The sequence below is a fragment of the Pongo pygmaeus genome, chromosome X (genome assembly GCF_028885625.2).
Source record: "Pongo pygmaeus isolate AG05252 chromosome X, NHGRI_mPonPyg2-v2.0_pri, whole genome shotgun sequence".
NCBI lineage: Eukaryota > Metazoa > Chordata > Mammalia > Primates > Hominidae > Pongo > Pongo pygmaeus.
This window is the reverse complement of record NC_072396.2, coordinates 157,326,089-157,345,905: the sequence shown is the minus strand read 5'-3', so window position 1 is coordinate 157,345,905 and position 19,817 is coordinate 157,326,089. Positions and strand designations below refer to the sequence as shown.

Here is a 19,817-nt window from a genome sequence, read left to right as displayed (position 1 = left end):
GTCCCTCAGCTTTTGTTTGTTATCTCTCCTTCAATGTTTTTCCAAATGTTTTATTGTGATAAAATATACATATTATATAACTTACCATCTTAACCATTTTTAAGTGTACAGTTCAGTGGTATGACATGCGTTTATAATGTTGTGCAACTATCACCACCATCTAATTCCATCATTCTTTTCATCTTGTAAAATGGAAACTTCATACACCGTAAACAGTAAGTCCCCATTCCTTCCTGCTCCTAGCCTCTGGCAACCACCATAAGACACTAGTTCCTAAGGCAGTGAAATGAAAGACCTGAAATATTAGATGCGTGCTCCACTCTCCCTTTCTCCTGAGAGAGAAATCATGGGCCAAGATGATCTCACTTGGTGCCAAGTTTTGCTGGTTTGGGGGAAGGAATGACATGGGTAAAGTGAAATTGCTGTTTTTTACTGTTTCAGTGGGACTGTTCTAGTGTTTTGTGCTCATCTGGGGTATTCAACATCTTAACTGGATTCTGGACATCTCTTGGAGGTATTTTGATTAATATATTTTTGTTAAATAGGTGTTTCTGTAAGGAGATGAGGGTTGGGGCTGGGGCTTATTATTATTCCATCTTGCTCCTCCATGCATCTCCACTCCACTCCACTCCTCCACACATCTTTATCTTTTCAAAGTCTACTAAAATTTAGTATTGTATTGCCTCACATAAAGTTTAAGGACGTTGTCAATGTCGTTTGGTTTGTCGCTATGCCCTCTTTCATATTATAGTTTTCATGCACATTATGTCTATGTACACTACACACTGCACATTATAATGTTATGATTTTTCCTTTATATTCTCTTATGTATATCAAATGAAGAGCAAAATATTATTTTATGTTTATCCACATATTACCATTCCTGATGCTATTTATTCCTTCCTAAAGATCCAGCTTTTCTTCTGGTATCACTTTCCTTCAGACTCAACAATTTCCTTTAGTATTTCTTACCGTTTGAACATGCTGATAACAAATTGTCGTAATGTTCACTTAAATGAAAATGTCAGTATTTGCCTTTATTAATAAGGGATATTTTTGATAAATGTAAAATTCTGTATTGATAGAGTTTTTAAGAAATTCAGCACTTTAAAGATGTCTTTTTTTCTTATGAAAGGTCACAGGTTGGCCGGGCGCGGTGGCTCACGCCTGTAATCCCTGCACTTTGGAAGGCCGAGACGGGCGGATCACGAAGTCAGGAGATTGAGACCATCCTGGCTAACACGGTGAAGCCCCGTCTCTACTAAAAATACAAAAAATTAGCCGGGCGTGGTGGCGGGCGCCTGTAGTCCCAGCTACTCTGGAGGCTGAGGCAGGAGAATGGCGTGAACCCGGGAGGCGGAGATTGCAATGAGCCAAGATGGCGCCACTACACTCCAGCCTGGGCGACAGAGCGAGACTGCGTCTCAGAAAAAAGAAAGAAAGAAAGAAAGGTCACAGGTCAGTTTTATTCTGTTCCTCAGTAGGCATTTTTTCTCCCTAATGCTTTCAAGGTTTTCTATTTAAATTTGTTTTTCAGTAGTTTGACTGTGATATGCCTGAGTGTGGTATCCTGCTTGGAATTTATTGAGCTTGTTGAATCTGTAAATGTATGTGTTACATTATATTTGTTTTTTTTTTAAACAGCTTTATTGAGTTATAGTTGATATACACAAACCTGCACATATTTAATATATTCAATTTGATGGTTTTTCATTATATTTGCAAATATACAGCCATTCTTTTAAAAATAATTATTATTTTTGTTTTTGTGGGTATATAATAGGTATATTTATGGGTACATGAGATGTTTTGATACAGGCATGCAATGCATAATAATCATATCATACAAAATGAGGTATTCATCCCCTCAAGCATTTATCCTTTGTCTCACAAATAATCCGATAATACTATTTTAGTCATTTCTAGATGTATAACTGAATTATTATTGATTATAGCCTCCCTGTTGTGCTATTATATACTAGGCCTTATTCATTCATTCTATTTTTTTCTACCCATTAACCATCCCTCCCCACTACCCTTCCCAGCCTCTGGTAGTCATCCTTCTACTCTCTATCTCCATGGATTCAATTGTTTTGATTTTCAGCTCCCACAAATAAGTGAGAATACGCAAAGTTTATCTTCTGTGCCTGGCTTATTTCACTTAACACAATGACCTCCAGTTTAATCCATGTTTTTGCAAATTACAGGATCTCATTCTTTTTTATGCCTGAATAGTATTCCATTGTGTATATATACCACATTTTCTTTATCTATTCATTTGCTGATGAACACTTAGGTGCTTTCTAAATCTTTGCTACTGTGAATAGTGCTGCAGTACCAGGGAGTGAAGATATCTCTTTGATATACTGATATCCTTCCTTTTGGGTATAAACCTAGCGGTGAGATTGCTGGATACCATATGAGGTAGCTGTATTTTTAGTTTTTTGAGGAACCTCCAAACTATTTTCCATAGTGGTTGTACTAATTTACATTCCCACCAACAGCGTGCAAAGATTCCCTTTTCTCCACATCCTCGCCCGCATTTGTTATTGCCGATCCTTTGGATATAGGCCATTTTAACTGAGGTGAGGTTGTATCTCATTGTAGTTTTGATTTGCATTTCCCTGATGACCAGTGTTGTTCAGCACCTTTTCATATGCCTGTTTGCCATTTGTATGTTTTATTGTGAGAAAAGTCTTATCTAGTTTTTTTTTTGCCCATTTTTGAATCAGATTTTTAGATTTCTTTCTATAGAGTTGTTTTAGCTCCTTATATATTCTAGTTACTAATCCCTTATCAGATGGGTAGTTTACAAATATTTTCTCCCATTCTGTGGGTTGTCCTTTCACATTATTGATTGCTTCCTTTTCTGGGCAAAAGCTTTGTAATTTGATGTGATCCCATTTGTCCATTTTTGCTTTGATTTCCTGTGCTTGTGGAGTCTTTAGGTTTTTCCAAATATAAGATCATATCTCCAAGGAAAGATAATTTGACTTCCTCCTTTCCAATGTGGATGCCCTTTATATCTTTCTTTTGTCTGATTGCTCTAGCTAAGTCATCCAGTACTATGTTGAATAACAGTGGTGAATGTGGGCATCCTTGTTGTGTCCCAGATCTTAGAGGAAAGGCTTTCAGTTTTTCCCCATTCAATATCATATTAGCTGTGGGTCTGCTGTATATGGTTTTTATTATGTTGAGGTATGTTCCTTCTACACCCAGTTTTTTAAGATTTTTATCATGAAGGGATGTTGAATTTTATCAAATGTTTTCTCAGCATCTATTGAGATGATCATATGATTTTTGTTCTTCATTCTGTTAATATGATGTATCCCTTTGATTGATTTGTGTATGTTGAACCATCCTTGCATCCCAGGGATAAATCCCACTTGGTCATGATGAGTGATCTTTTTAGTGTATTGTTGGATTTGGTTTGCTAATGTTTTGTTGAGGATTTTTCCATCAATAATTATCAGGGATACTGTCTTGTGGTTAGGCTTTTGTTTCAAATGTTTTTTCTTCCTCTTCTCTTATTGTTTGCCATCTGGGACTCCAATTATGTTTATAACTTTGATATTATCCTATGTATTTCTAACACTCTGCTCATCTTTTTCAATCTTTCTCTCCCTAATCTGTACTTCAGATTAGATAATATCAGTAGATTTTTCTTGCAGTGAAACTACTCTTTCTTCTGCCATTTTCAACCTGCTGTTAAACGCCCACTCACTGAATTTTACTTCAGATATTCTCACTTCCTATTTGTTCATTTATTACACATGTGTTTTTCTTTATTTCCCTTAGTGTAATTATGATATGTGATTTAAAATTCTTTCTCCTAATTCAAACATCTGGTTTACCTTAGGGCTGGTCTCTATTATTATTTTTTCCTTGGGTATGAGTAATATTTTCCTATATCTTTGTTTTAGTTGTGATTTTGGAGTGTACCCTGAAAATAGTGAATTATATATTGTAGGATACCTTTATTTTTTCTCTAGAGCATTGATTTTGTTTGTTTTAGTAGACAGTTAATGGGGCTGAAGTGAAACTCCAAACTCTCCCTCAATGGCAGCACTGAAAACTCTGTTTAATTCTTTCAGCTTTATTTAGGCTTTTTGGAATCTGTTCCCACATAAATATTTCATGGTTTCACCAGGCAGCTGGGTAGTTTATACACAGAATTTGGGGCTTCCTCTCCCTAGTTTTTTAAATTATTGAATTTCTCTCATGGCTTTTCAACTACAGTGGTCATCGTGAATTCTGTCATCTGGTTCTTTCAGCCACTTGGACTGTGAGCAGTTGTGTGTGGGAGTTGGCTAACACTGGTTTGTGAATGCCTACTGTGCTTATCTCTATTCAACTCCATGTTCATGGAATCGTCCATGGTAGAAGTATTTACACCATTGAAATTGGCAAGTACTATGAATTTGTTTTTTATTTATTTTCCTCAAGATCCAGTTGTTAAACATTTAACAGTTGCAACATTGATTCTAGTTTCTCTAGAGTTTATTCACTGCTTTGGCCTGGGGGCTGCCATCAGGCAAAAATTTCCAGAAAAGGAAAAACTCACTTAGTATTGTTTCCTCCTTTCAAGTATTAATTCCCTTTCAATTTTTGCCTGTTTATGGGTTGCTTTCCTGTGCATTGAAATTGTTTTATTAGATATTTGGTCCACTGTTTATTATTGTTATCTGCATCAGGGTTGGTCTGATAGAAGCTTCTTCACCATTGCCAGAAGTTTTCCTAATAAAGGATTCTGGTTTTGTTTTTTTTTTTTTTTTTTTTTTTGTTTGTTTGTTTGTTTGTTTTTGGTTTGCAGTCAAGTGGGAAAATTATGAAAATGCTGTAAAGTTTTCATACAGGTATAATTGTATGATTCACAGAAGAGTTTTTTTGTTCAGAGAGTGTCTTAATCCAACTTATTTGTATTAAAATATCTTTTCTTTAAAATAAATGATGGCACCTAGATGGTTTATTTGTTTGGTTGGTATCTTTATTAGATGAAAAGTTTTCAATTGTAGTAGATTGAATAGTGTCCCCGGAAATTCATGTTCATCTATAACCTCAGGATATGACCTTATTTCAGTGGTATGGTATTTGCAAAAGGAAGTAGTTAAAGATCTTGAGATGAAATCATTCCGGATTTAGGGTGGGCCTTAAATCCAATGACTGGTGTCTTTATAAGAAAAAGAGGGAGATTTGGGCACACACAAATCAGAGGAGAAGACCATTTGAAGACCGAGGCAGAGATTCAGTGATAAGCCAAGGAATACTGGAAACCACCAGAAGCTGGAAGAGACAAGAAATCATTCTCTAGAACTTTTGGAGTAGTTTGGCCCTGCCGGCATCTCGATTTTAGACTTCTGGCCTTCAGAACTGTGAGACAATAAATTTCTGTTGTTTTAAGCTACTGAATTTATGGTAATTTGTTATGGCAGCCCTAGAAAACTAATACAGCAACCTTATGCCAGTTCATAATATTTATTTTTGCCAGTATACTAATCTATTAAATCCAATGGACATTTATGCAAACAAATCTACAAATAAAAATGGGTACCTATGCAGGAAAAAGTATTTATAGCTTTATGCTCACATACACACTTGCTTTATGTGCAAGTTACATGTTAATTTTGTAGACAAAAATACTGTACCTGCAGTCAGCAACCTGAGTACTGGCCTTGATTCTGCCACTGACTCACTATGACCTTGTGTGAATTATATTTTCTATTTAGTCTAGTTTCTTTTTCTGTACAATGACATGGTTATCTTTATGGGTCCCTTTAGCTCAGTGACTCTAAGCTTACGAGTACCTATCTATCTTCTACTCAATGTATGGACACATGCTTTTGAAGATGTATAGGAGTGTAGCACATGTACTTCATTTGGCAGGAGTAGAGAGCATTAGAAATTTGGGGAAAAAAACCAACAGGATGGTAGTTTAAATAGAAATGGCACACTATGGGCAACATTGTAAATGCCTATTATGTCCCAGTCACTGTATGTATATTGACACTAGTATACTTAAACACACTATATAACTCACTTTCAGTTAGATGCCCTCTGAATTTTTCTAACAGGACTAGAAATCACAATACGAAGAGTTTGACTAAGAAAACTTTTATACTAGTCATTATATGTAAGCAGATGCTGAATTCTTTGATAGGAACCGCTCTTTACTCACGTGCTTATATTGGTATTATCCCTGAAACATGAAAGATGGAATGTTGAATCAATGTGATTTGGAGTCCCATTTGGGGACTCACCTTTGGAGAACTTTTGAAATTTGGCAGTTTAGTTTTTATTTTCTAAGGGCCAACTTCTCCTTTACCTGGAATTTTCCTGTCTTTAGATTCCTAGGCTGTTAGTTCTGGAAGGGTCTTTTAAGATCATCTATTTCCATTACCATTCATTTGGTCATTGAAGATATTGAGGGCCAGATTGAAGAACTCGTTGAAAGCAACACAGCAATTTTCAGAGGCAGAATTCAAACTCAAGTTACTTTATTTTATTTTTAGCCTAGGTCTTTTTCCACCCTATGCTGCATTGTTACTGTGCTTTGCCTAGGTTGCTTTTTTTCTTTTGACCCAATGGGAATATAATTCTTTTATACTTTGAGCCCTTGTGCAAACTTATATATAGGCTCACACAATTACATACATCTATATTCCCTTTGGAATTTTTGAAAAGAAAGCATTGTGGTTCTGCTGCTTGTCTGTCTTGCCTACAGGGAAGCTAGAACTGACAGTTTTGAATTGGGTCTGCACCTCTACTTGGTTGAGGGTGGGGGTGGAAGTTAGGTCAACAGGGGATCAATGTGGCGGAACTCTTTCTTCTTAGTGGAGTATGAATGACAACCCCTTTGATGTACATTTTTCTAGCTCATTATTGTCCCCAGAGATGGAATCTGAACAGACAGGATTGTCAAACCTTTATTTGCAGCCTGGGTTAGAAGGCACGCCCATAAGGATATAAGGGAGACAGAGGGAAAAAGGAGGAAGCTCACTCTTCAGTCTCGGAGCAGCAAGTAAGCATCACACATCATCAGCTACAGTAACCCATACTTCCTTTATCCTCCTATTCGCTCTTACCCTTTTGCTCTCTTTCTCTTCCCTTTGCTTCCTCTGCTCCTCCCTTTCTCTCTGGGCTTCCCTCTATTTCTCTGTTGGATGCCTTAAGGAATAAAATACTACTTTAGTATTTCGTAAAACAACCACATCTAAAGCCTTGCAGTGCTGTATTCAGAGCCCCAGCACAGCCGCGTGCTAAGCACCAGTGGTGAACCTAAAGCCAGCAAAGGGGGAGGGGAGAAGGGGAGGGGAGGAGGGGAGGGAGAAACTGACAGAGAGGGAGGGAGGCAGATAGAGAGAGAGAGCGTGAGCGCGCGCAAGCTAGCGAGCAAACCAGAGAGACAGACCGAGAGAGGGACCAGGAGAGAGACCCAGAGAGAGAAGAAGAAGCCAGAAGCCGAGCTCTGTCAGGGCTCAACCTCCAACTTGTTTCAGTTCATTCATCCTTCTCTCCTCTCCGCTCAGACTGTAGAGCTCGGTAAGAAACATTGATGTTCCTTCTTCCCCCTCCCCCAAGCTCAGGTCTCCTTTAGCGATAGCATCTCTCCCCCGTACTGAGAGTCTCCTTGGGTTGGCCGGGAGGCGAGGCATGCTCTGCAGCTGTGATGCTATCCTGGGTTCCCCAGTGGGGCTGGTGGAAGCCCAGAGGCGGCATCTGAGCAGGGAGACACTGGGGTAAAACCCGATTTGAGGAAGGGGGGTTGCGATGTGGTATATGTGTGATTTGCTTCATTGTCAGTGAATTGTTTTGTTCCTCTTTGGAAGCAGGTCAGCATTGACCTTGCAAATTGCTTGGGGGGCCCCAGCAGCTGCTGCAGAAAGCCACGGAGTGGCCCCTAGCCAAAGCAGACAGCACTGTCATGACCCCCCAGACAGCTCTAGGCACCAGGGATGGAGTAATGGCTGGAGCTTTCTCCCTTCTTTAACTCTTTCTCCGCAGCTGCTTCTCACTGCTGGAAATAAGAAAGAAGGAGGGTACCTTGCAGCCTCTTTCCCCATCTCCCCATTACCTCCCCCACATGCAAGTGAGTAGAAAGTTGTAAATAACTGCTTCCTCTAAAGCAGATTGAGCCCTTCCCCCTTCCTTTGAGGGGCTCACTGTGGGGTTGGGCCTGACTTCCTCCACAAACTTGGGAGGTTTGCCTTGTTTCCCGGTGAGAAGCTCCATTGCTTGCCCACCCTCAATTCCAGGTAATGGAGCTGACATCCTAGATCAGAGATTGAGATACCCCACCCCATCTCACTCAGGCATCATGTTAAGTCCAGCCGTGTCCTTGGAAGGGAGGAAACACCTGATGGTTTGTCTGGAACTGGCCTCCCAGTTTGTTGCTCCTCTGACTGTGGCTGTGGCGTGGGTGGCATGGGCAAGAGGACTGGGGGAAGGGTGGCTGTTGGATTTATGGAAAGCAGGGTGATGAGGTAGGATTACTAGCATGAGTAGTTTGGCTTATTGAGAGTCAGCAAGTTCTGGTTGTCTGGAGCTATGCAAAGACTGATTGAGGCTCTTGTAGTATAGCCCTTCTGAACTGGTAGGGGAAGGGATCTAATTGTTTGATGGGAGCTTTCTAAGTGAGTGACACTGTTGTGCCTGTGGTAGTAATTATGACATCTCTAATACTAATTGCTAAAATTATTGAGTATGTAGTATATTTTGGATTCCGGGCTGAGTGTTTAGTGTGTATTACTTCATTAAATTATTGTAGCAGAATAGTGCATTGAATAACAGACACTATTATTATCTTTGGTTTACTGACAAAACTGAGGCACAGAGAGGTTAAGTAACTTATCGAAGATTACAGAGCAATTAAATGTCCCAGTTGGAAATTAAACTGGCAACCTGGTTCCAGAATCCATGGTCTTAACCATGAAGCACTACTGCCTTCTTGGGGAGAATTTTGCACCTTTGTCTGTTAGGCAAGTGTAGATAACAATAGGTACAGAGTGGCTTGGCAAGGTTTTTTGGAAAGTAGTGGCCTGGCTTTTGTGTAGAGTAACAGGAACTTAGCCTGGAGCCAGGCTTCACCTGGATTTCCGGAAGAGGCTGCCCAAAAGACTTTCATTGGTCAGCTTGCTTTCCTTGAAAATCGTACTTCACTTTTTATAGCCTCATCCACCCAACATGCTCCAAACTGCACCTTTTAAAAACAGACCTTATTCTTATTTCCTGAGCATTTGGAGTTATTCTGTGCTGAAATTTTTAGAATACTGAAACCTTGGAACTGGAAGGAGCCCAAAAGGTCATTCATTAAGCTTTATTTCTCTACTCAGTTCTTGAATTTATCCTAAGCATCCAATTTGTTGACTGATTTCTATTTGAACTCCCTGCAGTGATAGAGAGCTCATTAGGTGGCTCTTTGTGTCATTGAGCAACTCTGATTGTCAGAAAGTATTCGCCATCATAAGCCAAAGTCTGTTTCCCAGTAACTTATATTCATTGGTTCTTTGGGACTATCTGGAACAAATTTGCTTTTTCTTAATAATAGTTCTTCAGTTAGTTGAAGACAGCAATCATGCCTCCCTCTTAACCCTTGGATCCAATAAGACCACAGAGTAAAGGATTATCATTTACTTCATGCTGGAAATTAGACTATTCTTAATATGGCCTAATAGCCCACTTGTTTTGTTAGCCACAAATTGACCGTACGGAGTTTTCTAGAGCAGCCCTGATAGTGTGTATTCTCTTCCTTGGATGAGCTTGCTATCTGGTGTCAACTGGACTGATGGGAGCAAGGAAGGTCGCTTTCATATTCCTAAAGACCAGAAATTGGTTAGTACTAGTCCTTCTAAAGCCCCCAGAATGTCTATATGGCATCCAGACAATAGGCGTGTGGGAAGATTTGAGTGGCAAGAATTTTCATAAAGAAAATTATGAAATTTTCTAATTTCATAAAGAAAAGTACCACATTTGAAATAGTGGTAGTTCAAGGTTCATACAGTATACAGAAGGCAGAAGAATAAACTGTTTTATCAGAAAACACCTTAGGAATAATTACATCACTGAGGGGATACAATACAGTGGCACTGGGTGGAAAGGGCTGAGTATGTGGTTGCTAGAATGGAACACTGACTTGGCTGTTAGCAAATTTGGGTTCCATTCCTAGCTCTAGATGATTTGCCAATTATCTTGGACATATGACTTCCCCTCCGTGTGCCTCAGTTTTTCCATCTATAAGATGTTGAGATGGACTGTATCTCTGAGGGTCTTTCAACTCTGAAATTCTCTATCTGAAGTAAATTATAAGATTTCAGAGTTATGAGAGGCTTCGGAAATCGTTAGGCCAGTGCTTCTCAACCTTTAATGTGTGAAAATATCTCCTGAGAATCTTGTTAAAATGCGAATTGTGATTCAGAGAGTCTGTGGTAGGGGCCTTGGATTTTGCATTTTAGCAAGCTATTAGGTGATCCTGAAACTGCTGTTCCAGTGACCACACTTCAAGTAGCAAAGCTCTAGTAGAGTACTGGTCAAACTCCCCTAGTGAAGGAAAACGTTTGCTGTTGTTGTTTGTTTGTTTTTTTCCTAATCCATCACAGAAGACTGTTAATTTAGTAAAATAAATTAACCATGAATTACTAGAAAATGAAAGAAAAGACATACAAAAGCTAAGCCCACATTTGTATTATTAGATTCTACAGACATAAAATGATTTTTTCAAATTGCTGTAACATTTTCTAAGTGCTTACTCTTGACTTCTGTACTTTGGTCCTTACTGCCTGGTAATAAAAGTTCACAGACAGGCACTGATTTGGCAGGCTACATTTTGAGTGCACTGGTCTAGGCTACCTGCCCATCTAATTTAAGAGGCCCAAATTAGACCCAGCTTTAATTTCTAAATCACCTGTCGTGATCTTTTATCCTACAGTTAAATAATCTCCTTTAATGAAGAATTTAACATTTACACAAAGTTGCATTGTTCGTGTGTTGTGACAGATAAAATGTTTGTTTTTTCTTAAAACTCTTAATTTCCTTAGAGTTTCTACAAATTACACTTTCAGTTATATATTCCAAGTGGGTGAAGGGCTGTATCAGTTCAGTTTATTATACCGTTAGCCATTAGCCTAGTATATGACATAGAGTAGGTGCTTAACAGATGTTTTTTAAATAAATGAATGAACCATTTGACATTAGTTGTGGGGCCATACATTCAATAAAGGAAAGGTAATTTGGGCTTTCTTCTGCATTGGGGAAACAGGATTCATCTCATTTTAAAAATTTCTTACAGTGGCTAGAAAGCCAACTTGACTACTTCAGAGGGTTACTTGGTATCTCAATTTTGTTTTGAAGGGATTGCTGGAGTGGGCCACTATAAGGCTGTTGGTCTTTATTCTAGAAAGAGTGGGACTGATTAAAGGGCTTTGAGCAGGATAACTGACATGGCTTAAATGGAATCTATTCAATATAAGGTTACTAAGTGCCTATGATGAACCAAAGATAATGTGTGAGATACAGGATTATTTAAGAATAGCCTCTGCCCTCCAAGATGACACAGTCAAGTAGGAAAGAGAAGAAATAGACAAACAACTATAGTATTAGGAGATGAGATCTACACCCATAAAAGAGAAGCAAAGGGCTTTAAGGAGATCAAAGACACCTTCCTGGAAGTGGCATTTGAAATGAGCTTCGAAGATTAGACAAACTTTGAGTATGCAGAATTAGGGGATGGGAAAGGTATTCTATTCAGAGGCTAGTTGTGTTGGAGTAAAGTGTATGCAGAAATACTTATGTGAGATGTGTTTGGCAAGATAGGTGGAGGGCTTGACTGTAAATCATACTGAATGCTAGATGGGAAAATTAGGACTTTATATGCAAAGGAGATGCAACTCCCTCATTTTATGGATGAGCAAACCCATCTTGACAGGGTGAGTGACTTGATTTGCCTGAGGCCACACAGGTAGTAATAGTGTTGCAGCCCAGTAAAAGGTACTGAGCACATTTGAAAATATGGGATTGGAACTCTGGAAAGAAGTCCATTGGAGAGAGTGATTTGAGAGTCATTGCCTCTCAATACTTGAAATAGAATAAAAGAGATTCAGGGGTGGTACTTTGAAGAATGCTTTTTTTTTTTTTTTTAGGATATGGGGGAAAACGATGAACCTTATGTGAAGGCTACAAAGGAGAAAAAGTCAGGGATATGGAAGGAAAATTAGAAGAGTACAGTGTTATGAAGGTGCCAAGAGAGGAGAGGCACCTTCTAATTTATTTGCATGCATAACATTTACTAGGTATGGAGAATATAATGGTGAGCAAAACAGACAAAGTTGTTGCCATCCTGGGCTCATGGTTTAGATGGTGAGATAGACATTATTCGACAAACCACTGAACATGTAGTCATAAATTGTGATTCATATGTAGAGGAAAATGTACCGCTTTAAGAAGAAAGGTGTGGTCACCATTATTAAACTTCACAGCAGAGTTGAGTAGTGATAGATGATATCTGGTTTATAACAGTCCTTCCCACTCTGATGGTCACAGTGCTTACCAACACTTCAGTTGGATGATGCATACCCATTCTGCAAATGTTTGGCAGATAATTGTGCTGCAATAGTAAGGGAAGGTAAGGGTCCCTCCAGGCTCATGGCCACAGGAGCAGTGACTTACTTAAAAACTAGGTTATATGTCACGTAGCTTAACTGAAACTCACAAAGACCCAGTGCCTTTCCCAGGTCCTCCAACTCTCTCAATTCAGCAATTTATAGGAAGAGGCACTTGATAAAAAATATGAAGAATTTGATATTAAAAATCCCTCTTAAAATGGGATTTCTGATAGCCTAGTCCTGACTTGGATACTCGGTTTGTTGTCACATATCACTTGTCTTGTTTGAGCCTGTTTCTATAACTGTAAAATAAGGTGGGGGGAGGTTTGGAAAAGGGTTTTGAATAGGGTGACTGACATGAATCCATTAAGATATTTAGAAAGACCCTCCAAGCTGTAAGGTTCTATAGTTCATGTTCTGCTCTGTATTGTGTTATCATGGTTCTGTGCAGGTAGCTCAGGTTTGCTCACTTATGTAAGCAACACTAATAACTTTATACAGAATTCTGAAGGTTGATAATTTTGGTGGAAGTATTCACAGACTTTGGAAGAGGTCATTGAAATGCACCTTCCTTGTTTTATTCCTGAGGTGACTGAAATTGTGACTGTCCTGAGAGTTAAGGAAAGAACTGACTATATTGTAAAATATATAGTAAAGTTGGATATTAGGTGATATTTCTATTACTGCTGGTTTGAAATAAACTAAAGTCACTGAGAATAAGATGGGGCATAATACTGTTAAATACACACCAGGTGATTATCTCGTTCTGAAATGTAATGGTCCAGGTAGTCTCTTCCTGGGGGGAAGATATATGTGAAGGGAAATACTAGTTGGTAATATAAAAGCATTTTTATACTTAAAAGCATGATTTTAAACATATTGATGTCTGCACAAAATATGTCTCCTGAATATACACAGAAGGGGGAATAAAAATCTCCAGGACATATATTTTGAAGGGTACTTTTCTCTTTAAAAACTGATTTCTTAAAAAACACAAGTATTATATATATTTTTTAAGGGAAGGGGAGGTGGATGGAGATGGAATTATGTAAGTGACCATAGCATGAAATAACTTTTCAAAATAGTAAAAGAGGAGTTCAGAAATGGCAGGGCCCTTAACAATCATGTAATGGCAGTCTTATCACCCAGTACATATGGTCATCTGTTTTCAGTGTGAATGGTTTCAGGAAAGGTTGCTTAACACCACCAGATAACAGACAGCTTGGTTGTTAGCAAGTTATTCTTCATACTGACCTGCAATCTATCTTCTGAATTCAACCTATTGGTCTTGCACCTTGGAGCAACAGCAATACTGTGTGATTGCTGTTCCCCTTCCTTGTAGTGGCCATTCAAATGTTTAACCACGGTTGTTCTTCTCATCTTTTCTTCAGTCTATATATTGCTAGTTCTTGAGCTTATGTGATATATATTTTGAGAAACTTATACAGTAGACACTTCTGTCTTCAGTATCCCTCTTAATATATGATGTCCAAAACGGGACCCAGCACTTTAAGCATGGATGGCTAGCACTTCCATTTAAAAAATTGTGTATATTTTCTGATATACCTTAAGATTGTAATATCTACCATTAAATTGTTTTTTCCTGATTATAAAAGTAAAACAACCGCATGACGGAAAATTTTGAAAATGAAGAGACATTTAAAAAAAAAATCACCTCTAAATCCCTAGTCCAGAGATACCTTGCGGTATTTCCTTTCAGATGTGTTTCTGTGTTTATATAATCGGGATCACATCTTATATGTACTATTTTTGATCTGGGTTTTTCATTGGTATTATATTGTGAGCATTTGCTCACATCGTTCAGCAGCCTTCAAACAATTTTTAGTATCTGCATACTTTTCAGTTTTCAATTTCTACCATAATTGTATGACAGATCACATATTGATCATTTAAATTATTTTTGCTTCTTTGAACCTCACCTTTTTTAGGTCTTTATTCAAATGTCACACTGGAATTCTAAATCATCTCACATAAAAATGGAAACCCATCTTTTCCAACACTCACTCTTCCCCTTTCTTGCTTTACTTTTTTAAACCTTTGGTTTGTGTCATCACCTAATAGACTAGATACATTACATCTATTGTTTGGATTCCTGTTTTAGGGTGTAAGTCCCTCAAGCACGGGGATTTTTTTCTCCATTTTGTTCACTCTTGTATCCCCTAGAACCTACAGTAAGGTCTGACATATTGTAGATACTTACTAAATATTTGTTGAATGAAGTATTAAGATGAGTTTTTATGAAAGACGTTACTGGGCCTGAAGATACTAACGTTTTAAAGGCTCTTGATATATATGTGAAGGTGTTCCACTATACTGTGTAAGATTGTTGATTACTGCTCACACACCTATGACAGTGCTGGCTATTGTCATTCTTTTAAAATTTTTACCGATCTGATAGGGGCAAAATGGTACCTTACTGTTTTAATATGTGTTTCTTTTATTATAATGAGATTGAATACTTTTTTATATTTCTTGATTAATTTTGTTTCCTTTCTATAAACATCTATTTATGATCTTTGTACACGTTCCATTAAGAACTTACATTTTTTAAAATCTGTATGGGCAATATATATTAGTTGACCCATTAGACCTCTTTCTGTCAAATGTAGGGAAAATATTCTCCCACTTACATTTTAAATGTTTACATTTAAAAGTTTACATTTTAAATTGACTTTTATGCATAGTAATCTTAATTTTATGTAATTGTATTTATCTTTTCATTTGTAATTTCTTCTGATGAATTCGTGTTTAAGAATTTCTTCCTCATTCAAAATTAGATAAGTGCTTAAATGAATTTTGTTTTAGTTTTTATTGCTTATGTTTAATCCCTCTGGAATTTATTTTGCTATGTAGTGTGAGGTAATTTTCTAAATTGTTTTCCCTGCCAATTGTTTCATAGCACCAAACACTGAATAATTCATTCATTCTCACTGTTCTGTAATATATACAAATTGTAATATATAATAGATTCTGTTTGGAATTTATCTATTCTTCATTTCTTTTAGTCTGTCTCTTCTTGTCCTAGTTACAAAGTTTAAATATTATTGTAGCTTTAAAATAATTTTTATTACCTCAGCTCTTCTACTTACTAGCTGTGTAGTCTCTCTAAGCCTAAATTTATCTGTATAGAATGGGTAGCAGTAACATTTATTTTATGCTCTTAATTTTGTGAAGGGGATCTTTCTACCATTATTTCTGCTAATTGATGATGCAGAAAATTAGTATTTATGATTTTAACTTCTATTTTTTCACTTTGCTGAAATTTATTATTATAAATGTATAGTTTACAAGTGATTTTCTTGTTTTTTTCCCCTTTTTTTATTTTGGAAATTTAAGGGAAACTCAGAGAATCTTTCAAAACAGTGAACAAGTAACCACATATATACCACTCAGAGTGAACAACTGTTAGCATTTTGTCGTTTTGGCTTTTGATACGTTTTAATAAAATAAATAAAACATTATATATAAACTTTAACTTTCTTTGTGTCTAGCCCCCGTTTCATTCCTTTCCACATCCTTCCAAACATGACACTTCAGGGCCACTCACATTTGCTTAATTTTCTATTCAGTTGCTTCTTCTTACTGATTCGTAAGACTTATTTATATATTCTGGATACTAATTATTTGTGATATATATAGCATATATCTGCTTCCATAATGTTACTTCGCTTTCTATTTTGTTTATGGGGTCCTTTATCATTACAGAAGTTTTAAATTTTCATGTCAGGTTTATCAATCTTTTCCTCCATGAATTGTGCTTTTTGTATCATGCTTTAAGAGATATTCCTGATGCTATGATCATAAAAAATGTTCTCCAAAATTTTGTTGAAGAGTTCAAGAAATTTTCTTTACACTTAGTTCTTTAATCCATCTGGAATTTATTCTTGTATGTGATGTAAAATATTAAGCAGTTTTTTTTCCATGTAAAATGCTATTTGTTTTAAATATCATTTATACACAACTAGTTTAGAACACAAACTCCACCACATTGCCTAATTTTTATACATGTTTGAGTCTATTTCTAGGCTCTCTATTGTGTTTCATTAATCTTTTTGTCTACACTTGTGTTGTTTTACTTACAAATGCTTTATAATGAATTTGATATTTGTAAAGTCAAGTTACTGTTTACTGCCTTCATCCACACTCACACCACTTTTCTTGTTTTTTCTGGATTATCTTATTTTTGGTCCTTTCCTCACTTACCTTAATTTTAAAATGAAATTATCAAATTACAAGAAAATAATGTTTGTTTTTCTTGAAATTATATTGAATCTGTAGAATGATCTGAAGAAGAACTGACATCCTTTTGACAGAGATTTCCTATTCATGAATATGTTATATCTTGGCATTTATTCAGGACTTTTTGCAACCTTTGGTGAAGGTTGGTAAATTTATTGATAATATTCTTACATACTAGATTTAGTCCCAGGCAACTTTATTTTTTAGTCAGATTTATTAATGTATAATTAGCATAAAATAAAACTTACCCTTTGTAAGTGTACAGTTTAAGTTCTGACACATGTATATGATTGTGTAACCACTACCACCACTGCCACCACAATAAGGATAGAGAAAATTTCCCCTGCTATAACAGGTTCTTTTGGGCCCCTTTGCAGCCAGTTTTTTTCTTCTACCTACAGTTCCAGGAAACCATCTATCTGTTTTCTTTTTCTTTTTTTTTATTATACTATAAGTCTGAGGTACATGTGCAGAACGTGCAGTTTTGTTACAGAGATATACGTGTGCCATGGTGGTTTGCTGCACCCATCAACCTGTCACATGCATTAGGTATTTCTCCTAATGCTATCCCTCCTCTAGCCTCCCACCCCCTGACAGGCCCCAGTGTGTGATGTTCCCCTCCCTGTGTCCATGTGTTCTCATTGTTCAGCTCCCACTAATGAGTGAGAACATGCAGTGTTTGGTTTTCTGTTCTTGTGTTAGTTCGCTGAGAATGATGGTTTCCAGCTTCATCCATGTTCCTGCAAAGGACATGAACTCATCCTTTTTTATGGCTGCATAGTATTCCGTGGTGTATATGTGCCACATTTTCTTTATCCAGTCTATCACTGATGGACATTTGGGTTGGTTCCAAGTCTTTGTGAACAGTGCCACAATAAACATACGTGTACATGTGTCTTTATAGTAGCATGATTTATAATCCTTTGGATATATAGCCAGTAATGGGATGGCTGGGTCAAATGGTATTTCTAGTTCTAGATCCTTGAGGAATTGCCACACTGTCTTCCACAACGGTTGAACTAATTTACACTCCCACCAACAGTGTAAAGCATACCTATTTCTCCACATCCTCTCCAGCATCTGTTGTTTCTTGACTTTTTAATGATTGCCATTCTAACTGGCGTGAGATGGTATCTCATTGTGGTTTTGATTTGCATTTCTCTAATGAGCAGCGATGATGAGCTTTCTTTCATATGTTTGTTGGCTGCATAAATGTTTTCTTTTGAGAAGTGCATGTTCATATCCTTCGCCCACTTTTTGATGGGGTTTTTTTTTCTTGTAAATTTGTTTAAGTTCTTTGTAGATTCTGGATATTAGCCTTTTGTCAGTTGGATAGATTGCAAAAATTTTCTCCCATTCTGTAGGTTGCCTGTTCGCTCTGATGATAGTCTCTTTTGCTATGCAGAAGCTCTTTAGTTTAATTAGATCCCCTTTGTCAATTTTGGCTTTTGTTGCCATTGCTTTTGGTGTTTTAGACATGAAGTCTTTGCCCATGCCTATGTTCTGAATGGTATTGCCTAGGTTTTCTTCTAGGAGTTTTGTGGTTTTAGGTCTTAGGTTTACTGTCCTCAAAGGGTTGTTTCTTTTATGCTATCACATCAATGGAAACATTGGTATGTAGTCTTTTGTGTCTGGCTTCTTCTAATTAGCACTTACTTTTAGGATTCATCCATGTTTTTGCATATTTTCATTATTGTTTATTGTTTATTATTGCTGAGTAATTTATTCATTCAACAGTTTAGGGACATTTGTTTTTTTCCCACTATTTAGCCATGTCGCAATGCTGTTATAAATGTTCTTGTACAGGTTTTTGCTTCACATATATTTTTACTTATGCTAGGTAAATACCTAGAAGGGGACCTCTGGGGTTATATGCAAAGTAAATGTCTAACTTTATAAGAAATTGTCAAGCTGTTCTCCAAAGTGGCTATATAATTTCGCATTCCCACCGGCAGTGTCTAAGAGTCTCAGCTGCTCATTATCCCCACCACCACTTGGTATTTTCAGTCTTTAAAAAACTAGACCAGGCGTGGTGGCTCATGCCTGTAATCCCAGTGCTTTGGAGGCCGTGGCAGGTCAATCACTTGAGGTCAGGAGTTCGAGACCAGCCTGGCCAACATGGTGAAACCCCGTCTCTACTAAAAATACAAAAATTAGCCTGGTGTGGTGGCAGGCGTCTGTAATCTCAGCTACTTGGGAGACTGAGGCAGGAGAATCAAATCACTTGAAACTGGGAGGTGGAGTTTGCACTGAGCTGAGATCGTGCCACTGCACTCCAGCCTGGGTGACAGAGCGAGACTTCATCTCAAAAACAAAAAATAATAATAATAAACTTTATTTTAGAACAGTTTCGGATTTACAAAAAAATTAAATGGAGTTACCCCATCCCTTTACCCCAGTTTCCCTTATTATTAACGTCTTTAATGTGGTACATTTGTTACAACTGATAAACTGATATTGATATATTATTATTAACTCACGTCTATAGCTTGCATTTGTGTACACTCTTTGTGTTGTACAGTTCTATGAATTTTGACAATGTATAACATATATCCACCATTATTGTATAATATAGAATAGTTTCTCTGCCCTAAAAATCTCCTGTTATATACCTGTTCATCCCTCCCTCCAGCCTGAACCTCTAGCAACCACTGATCTTTTCACTCTCTTTAATGTTTTGCCTTTTCCAAAATGTCATATAGTTGAAATTTTACAGTATGTAGCTTTTAAGACTGGCTTCTTTCACTTAGCAATATGTATTTAAGATTTTTCCATGTATTATCATGGCTTGATAACTCATTTCTTTTTATTGCTGAATAATATTCAATTGTGTGGATAGACACATAGGCTGGATCACAGTTTATTTATCCATTCACCTACTGAAGGACATCTTGGTTACTTCCAAGTTTTGGCAATTATGAATAAAGCTGCTATAAGTGTTTGTGAGCAGGTTTTTGTGTGGAT

The 19,817-nt window shown here is 37.2% G+C and overlaps 1 protein-coding gene across 3 annotated transcripts in view; it reads left to right on the top strand.

Annotated features, from left to right (window-relative positions):
- The first annotated feature begins 1,198 nt into the window (after positions 1-1,198).
- GABRA3 (gamma-aminobutyric acid type A receptor subunit alpha3) overlaps positions 1,199-19,817 on the top strand; it is a 288,046-nt gene continuing 269,427 nt past the window's right edge. The window contains exon 1 of one of the 3 annotated variants that reach the window (XM_054472832.1): positions 1,199-1,458. The gene's annotated coding sequence lies outside the window, so the exon portion shown is untranslated. Of the gene's footprint in view, positions 1,459-7,361; positions 7,540-8,047; positions 8,087-19,817 lie in introns of those variants that run through there. The other 2 variants (XM_054472831.2, XM_054472830.2) reach the window with 2 other exon arrangements.